The following is a 7374-nucleotide window of genomic DNA, read 5'->3' as shown; positions in this document are numbered from 1 at the left end:
AACAGAAATAAAGGCAGTTATTGTGAGTTGTTCGGAAACCTGCATTCCCCTCATCAGAGTTACAATTGTCAGAGTGGTTTAGTATTGGACCCCTCTTCCCAGGAACTCTAGAAATTATAACTCTGTGAGGGGAATAGGGGTCTCTTAACAACTTTCTGCACCCTTAAAAATGACAGTTCCCAGGATTCTTTGGGGGAAGCCATTGCTGTTTAAAATGGTGTGATGCTGCTTTAAATGTCTAGTGCAGTTGGAGTCTAAGTCACGATGTAGCATTGTTTGTGGGACATTATTGAGAGAGAGAGAGAGAGAGAGAAAATCAGGCTGTCCAGTGAGGTAAGCCCTGCCAACAAAAATGATAGCTCCTCCGCTGAAAATGAATATATTTCAAACACCCCTTTTAAAGTTGCCAAAACCCTGCCCCCCCTTTCATGGGTGGTTCAAACAGCCCTGCAGAAGTGTGTGGTGTTTGATATTCTGCCCAACTGTTAATTAAAATGAAGGTAGAACTAAACGACTTCAGAAATGAAAAATAAAACACTTGCCTGTGCACCCCCTTTGTAACCATGCCGGCTATCTAAATTGGAGAGAGAGTATTATTACTTTTTAAAACATCCACTGAAGAACTCATCGAAGCATAGAAGGAAGTGGATGGAAATTAAATTCGTTTGAACACCAAGCCATTAAAGATATGTTGAGTAGGTTGAGTATCTTTTTTAGTATGTTGATTATTATAGCACTTCATGTAGGATTGCTCAAATGCCACATTTTCATCTGACTTGCAGAAGGTGCTTTGCTTTCTCATAACGTTTTATTTTAGAAGTGAGAATTCTGCAGCCCCTTGATGAAGAGCTAGTAGCTCTAGTTTATAGTTTGGCAAAGCTATAAATCTAGAGGTTGATTATATGATTTTCAGTGTACTATCTTGGAAGTGCATGCTCCATTCTTAGCCATCTTCAGGAGTTCACCCTGACCATGCAACGGCAAAAACTGTGTAGGGGGCCAGAGCCCTGCCCCCAAGTCTCTGGATACGACTGCACTGCACTGTGCAATGCCTCCATTCCCAGCTTTTGCACCCAGGGACATTACAGGTGGGGCTGACGTGCAAGTCTCTGCCCCCCCAAACCTTTTGGGTTGTCAGGCTAAATTCCTGAACAGGGCTCTTGTGTAGCTAGCTACTATTTTGCATATTTCCAAACATTTAAAAGTATTTAAAAAAAAAAAAGGAAAAGAGGTTATGGTCAAATAATTAATACGCTTGTTTCAGAAGCCAGTGCAGATGAATCAAATTCATAGTAAAGGAATGCAGTGTACATGATGGAGGAGCATTGGTGGCACCAGAGGTGGGCAATGGGGAGGAGCAAGCATCCTCCCAAACAGCTTCTCTTCCCCATCCCTGTTGCTGAACTCCTTTGCATTTGGATTCCTGCACTGAGCAGAGGGTTGGACTCTATGTCTTTATAGGCCCCTTCCAACTCTATGATTCTATAATTCCTGTTACTTGAAAGAAGGGGACTTTTTACTTGAAAGTGAACTCCATTAAGATTAATAGGACTTACCTCAGGGAAAATATATTTAGGGTGGAAAAAGTACTGTAATTTCTTTCAAAAATCTAAAATGTGAGGTAAAGCTTCCCCTTCTTTTTTTAAAAAAAAAAACAGTTTGCAACTTCTGTACATTGTGTGTGTGTGTGTGTGTGTGTATTATAGCCACTACTAGGCAAAGGCTTCAGCAATTTATCAGACTTTAGACGAGGGTTCAAGCAGTAATATTTTTGGTATTCAGATAGTTGTGATAAAGTCCTTACTTTCATCTGTAATACACTGGAGGCTTCTGTGATGTTCCTATATTAATGTATATATGGTAAGTGTTGTTGTTTTAGAAGATACATGGTAAGTGGAGTGAAAGAGGAGGGGGAGTGAATGGGCAGTAGAATGCGAGATGATTGGCTGAGTGTTTAAAATGGCTGAATGTATAAAAGGAAGAGTGAGAGTGGAATCTGGGGGGGAGAAGAGAAAGAGTGGATTGCGTGGTGTGAGTTTGAGAGAGTTGTTTGCCAGGAGAGAGTGGAGAAGGAGGGAGGTGGAGTTCGGATTAGTATTGAGTAAAACCATATGCTTATGTGCCTTAAGAAGAAATCTTGTTAATCTTGTTAGCTTTGTTATCTGTAATAAATACTTAATTTGGTTTACCAAAGGCCTGATCCTTGGCTGGGGTTTCACAGACCAGAAGGGAGGGTAAGGTAATGACCAAGGCTGAAGGGGAACTGTAACAAATGGTGGCAGCGGTGAAGAGAATAACAATACCAGTATTCAGAGTCTCTGGGAATACTAGTATTGGGACGTTACTGGTGGTTGCCTAGCAGGGGGATCTGTTGAGATCTGTGCTAGAGCGGATAGGTAAACCATAAGAGAGTGCGGTCCGGACTGGTGGAGTCCCTGGTGGTGCCTAGAGACAGGCAGTAACCACGAGCAGGTAGGAACCTGACAGGGAGAGCCAGGGAAGGACGCCTCACATGTGGTGTCAGTAGCGGTGGGATACGAACAACAGAGAATCCAGATATGAACCAAAGAGAGTCCCAAAGACACGTGGTGACAAAGGAGACTACGTCACAGGTGTTGGCTGTAGCAGTGAGATACGAATACTAGACAATCCCTAATAGTTGTGTGGCAAACAGAAATAACAAAACAAGATTATTTGTGAGAGTGACTGGCAAAGAGTGTGTGGCAAAGAGTGAGTGAACTCAAACACCATGGTTGAATACATAAAAATGAAAAGAGAGGAGCTGGTGGAGAAGTGCATAACATTCAATTTACCTCACGAGGGTAAAGGGGTAGATGAATTGAGGGTAGCACTTATAGGATTTGCTACTGCCCAGCAAAAACAACCTGTCAGAGAAGAGACCCCAGAAGGATATTTAAGCAATCCCGCTTATATAGAGTACTTGAGAGAGAAGTTAAGATGGGAGGCTGAGGAAAAAGACAAGCAGAGGGAGTTGGAAGCTGAGAGATTGAGGATGGAAGCTGATGGGAAAGACAAACAGCGAGAGTTGGAAGCTGAGAGATTGAGGATGGAAGCTGAGAAAATGAGATTGGGGTTTGAGGAGAGGGAGAAGCAACGAGCAGTGGATGCTGAATTACAAGTAGAAAAGTTAAAATTTGATAGAGAGAAATTTCACTCTGAGGAGACAAGGAAAGACAGAGATGGAGCAAAAATAAAAATTACTCCAAAGGACTTTGCTGTCTATGAGCCTGGTCAAGATCCTCAAATTTACCTCAGCACCTTTGAAAAAGCAGCTCAGTTGTGGGGGCTACCTGAAGATAAATACATGCAGTATTTATCAAACCTGATTAAAGGGGAATTGGCTGAGGTATACCAATATTTCCCCTCAGACAAGCCCGTCACCTATGCTGAGTTTAAAGAGGCAGTATACAAAAGGTTCAGACTGGGACCTGACTACTTTAGAAAATTATTCAGAAACTGTCAGATCCAAGCAGGGAGGTCTTTTGTGGAACTGGGAGCAAAATTGATGGATATATTTGGAAAGTGGATGAGTAGTGCCAAAGCTCAGTCAGTAGAAGAGGTGAAAAGCCTCATGATACTGGATCAATTATTCCATCAGTTACCACCAGAAATAAGGCTCCTGGTCAAAGACCGTTCCCCTACATCTGTGCAGGAGGCCGCAGAGATGGCGGATCGCTTCGCCTCCAATAGAACTGGCTGGGTGGGGAAAACAGTGCTGGCAGAAGGGATGTGAGTCCTCCATTAAAATCTGAAGGGCACAGGACACCCCAGAGTGGATCTGTGTACCCTAAAAGTGAGGAGAAATTATGCTACAAATGTGGTAGACCAGGGCACCTACGTTTTCAATGTGAGGTTGCCAACCCCATTAGTAATCCTGCTCAGACAAGGACAGTGAAAACAGAGCCCAAGGCTTTAGAAACAGCGAAAAAGGTTCAGTTCTGCCAGATAAACTGGACAGAAGTAACAGACCTTGATTCAAGTCTGAGAGAGGAAGTGAGTGTACAAGGGGCAAATTATTGGGCATTGCTTGATACTGGTGCCGCTCAGACATTACTGAGGCCAGATTTAATAAAATCTGAAGAAATATTACCTCAGGAAACTGTGACTATCCAAGGAGTGAGGGGTCAACCAGAAAGTTTGCCTGTGGCCCTGGTGGATATGACTTGGAGAGGCCGAGAGGGCCGATATAAAGTAGGCATTAATGCCCAGCAACAAGAACCAGTAATACTGGGAAGGGATGTAATGGGCGCCCAAGGAAAGATCTATGTAGTGACCAGACAGCAAATTGGCAGAGAAAAAGAAGCCATATTAAGGGGGGCTGAAACAAACAGGGTGGAATCTGTTAACCAGCCTCAGGTCACCATAGCAACCACTAGCAGGCCTGCTGAAGAATACAAACTGTATCAAGTGGTCTCTGGGAAAGAAGCAGAGCAATTCAGGCAAGAGCTGCATAAAGATATAAGTTTGAAGCAGATAAAGGAACAAGCCCTGTCCCAACAGATTCCTTTCACAGACAAACTGAGGAATCAAGTTGTGTGTGAAAATGGGATTTTATATAGACTGTGGATGCCTGCTGAGAGAAAGGATGAATGTGAACCAGAGAAGCAATTGATAGTACCTAGCAAATACAGAACCAGATTTAATGGAGTTTTGAAGGGCATGATGGGATGCTTCTTGTTTGCATACAGAGAAGTCCCTCAAGAGTCAACAGGCTTCTCACCCTTTGAACTAATGTTTACTAGAAAAGTGAGGGGACCTTTGGAACTGCTAAAAAATTCATGGGAAGGAACTCTGGGAGAGTACGAAACTTCTGTAGTAGATTTTGTATTGGAATTCCGCAATAAATTAACATCAATGATGGAAGTAGTGAAAGAGAATTTGAATCATGCACAGGAGAAGCAAAGTTACTGGTATGACAGAACAGCCAGAGAACGTGTGTATGATGTGGGAGATATGGTTATGGCGTTCATACCCAGGAAACATGACAAATTACAGGCTAACTGGGAAGGACCATATACCATCAGAGAAAGGCTTGACACAGTGACATATGTAATCACCACAGACCAATTAAACAAAAGCAAAGTGGTTCATGTAAATATGTTAAAGCCTTACCATACCAGGGATGCAAAGGTGTTGCAAGTTACCTTATTCCCTGAGGGAAGTGGGCCTGAACTTCCAGATTTGGTACAGGAAAGCAAAGACAAAGGAGGGGTAGATCAAGTGGAATGGTCAGAGGAGGTGAAGGAGGAAGTAAAAGAAGAGATTCTGAGAGTTTTGAAAACCTATAGGAATCTCTTTAGCAACAAACCTGGCCGAACCAGTATAGTTATACATTCCATTGATACTGGAGATCATGCCCCAATCAGATCTGTTCCGTACCGTGTGAATGGGAAAGTTTTGAATGAGATCAAAAAGGAGGTGGAAGATATGCTGGAATTAGGAGTGATCAGGGAATCCATCAGTCCCTGGGCCTCAAGTATTGTCCTGGTTCCGAAAAAAGATGGAACGACAAGGTTTTGCATTGATTATCGGCTAATCAATAAAATTACTGTCCCAGATGCGTATCCTATGCCTAGGGTAGACGCTATGTTAGAGTTATTGGGGGCAGCAACCAATATCTCTACACTAGATCTCTGTAAAGGATTTTGGCAAATGGAACTAGACGAGCAATCCAGAGCCAAAACTGCCTTCAGTACACCAGATGGGTTATATGAGTTTGTGACCTTACCCATGGGACTAAGGAACTCACCAAGTTCATTTCAGAGGCTAATCAATACTGTGTTGCGAGGCATGTCAGATTTTGCAGTGGCCTATATCTATGACGTGGCCATTTTTAGCAAGTCGGTGCCTGAGCATGTCCAACACCTGACAACAGTATTGGAGGCCTTAAGAAAAGCAGGCCTCACAATAAAAGCGAAGAAATGCCAGTTTGGACTAAAGGAAGTAATCTATTTAGGACATAAGGTGGGGAGTGGGAAAATCACCCCCTTATGGAGCAAGGTGGAGGCAATACAAGCGTGGCCGATCCCCTTAACCAAAAAACAAGTAAGGGCATTTCTGGGTGTGGCTGGATTTTATAGGAAGTTTGTGAGAAATTTTGGGGAAATAGCAACCCCCTTGCATGAATTAACAAAGAAGAAGTGTTCTGAGCGTGTGGTATGGACGGATGAATGTCATATTTGGCCTCTATGAAATCCCCCAAATCTCAAGGACCTTCTTAATAAGTCCTGTATCAGCCAACAGACAGGCAAAGGGCTTCTGACCACTTCCTTCTCCATCTGAACAGCATTGTTGAGACTCGCCCTGGGACCACTCGCTGAAGGGTGAGCAATTAATATAGCAGTAGTAATAGAAATATGAATGTTGCTTGGCCCTTTAGCCCTTGCCCAGTTAAAAAGAGTCATCTTGGATCAGACCAAAGGTCCATCAGGGTCCAACATCCTGTACTCACAGTGGCCAACCAGATGCCCATGGGAATCCTGCAAGCAGAACCTGAATGCAACAGTGTTCTGTCCCCCCCCCTCCGCAGTGTTTTCTAGAAAACCGGTGTACAATAACAGTGGATGCAGAATATAGATAACCGTATTGTCCTCCATGATTCCCCCCCCATCTTCCTTGAAAGCTGTCAAAGATGGTGGCCATCACACCATCTTGCAGCAGTGATTCTCACAGTTTAACTCTCCTCTGTGCGAGGAAGTACTTCCTTTGTCCATCCTGACACTTCCAGCATTCCATTCATATTTTTACTCCAGCACCAAATAATTGCTGAGTCGTGTGGTTGACGATTCTTTGCCAAGGTTCTGTTCCCACATTTCCAAATATGATCTAAAGTGCCAGAATGGGAGCAGAGAAAACTTCCTGGTAGATGCAGCTTGAGAACTGCAGTAGGAATGAGCTGCTTGTTTTGCAGGGGACACACACCAAACATGACTAGCCATAAGCACTTTTGAAAATGTGCAAGACCCACAGCTTTGTGTTTGTGCCTGAAATTTAGGGTGGAATGTTTTCAAATGCAGGGTGCTGTAGTTTATTCTCAGTACTAACAAAAAATAAATAAAGCCACTTTAGGAGAAGGGAACCTCTGCAAGCCAAATAAGGGACTCAGGCAGCTGTGGTGTGGTGTGTGCATGTGTCCTGCAATGGGCATCGTAAGGAACTGGAGACAGTAGTGTTTCCAAGCTAAGCTGATTGATTCCACAGGCCCTTCTGCCACCTTTTCTGCTGCTCCTCCTCCTCTCCTTCCCACACCTCCAGTTAAAAGGGATTATGGATGAAAAAACCCTTCTGCTACAGGAGGAAGAGGCATTTGCACAACGAAGGGGGTGGGTGGGAAATGTCACTTGGAAGATTGTT

At 43.6% G+C, this 7374-nt stretch overlaps 1 protein-coding gene across 2 annotated transcripts in view; it reads left to right on the top strand.

Moving 5' to 3' along the window:
- Window positions 1-251: 251 nt before the first annotated feature.
- The window catches only part of PHACTR3 (phosphatase and actin regulator 3), a 250670-nt gene continuing 243547 nt past the window's right edge, over window positions 252-7374 (top strand). For both annotated transcript variants that reach the window (XM_061630261.1, XM_061630260.1), the window contains exon 1: window positions 252-333. The gene's annotated coding sequence lies outside the window, so the exon portion shown is untranslated. The remainder of the gene's footprint in view (window positions 334-7374) is intronic.

The sequence above is a fragment of the Rhineura floridana genome, chromosome 6, assembly GCF_030035675.1.
Source record: "Rhineura floridana isolate rRhiFlo1 chromosome 6, rRhiFlo1.hap2, whole genome shotgun sequence".
Classification (NCBI taxonomy): domain Eukaryota; kingdom Metazoa; phylum Chordata; class Lepidosauria; order Squamata; family Rhineuridae; genus Rhineura; species Rhineura floridana.
The sequence above is the reverse complement of the archived record's forward strand: the minus strand, read 5'-3'. Positions and strand labels throughout refer to the sequence as shown.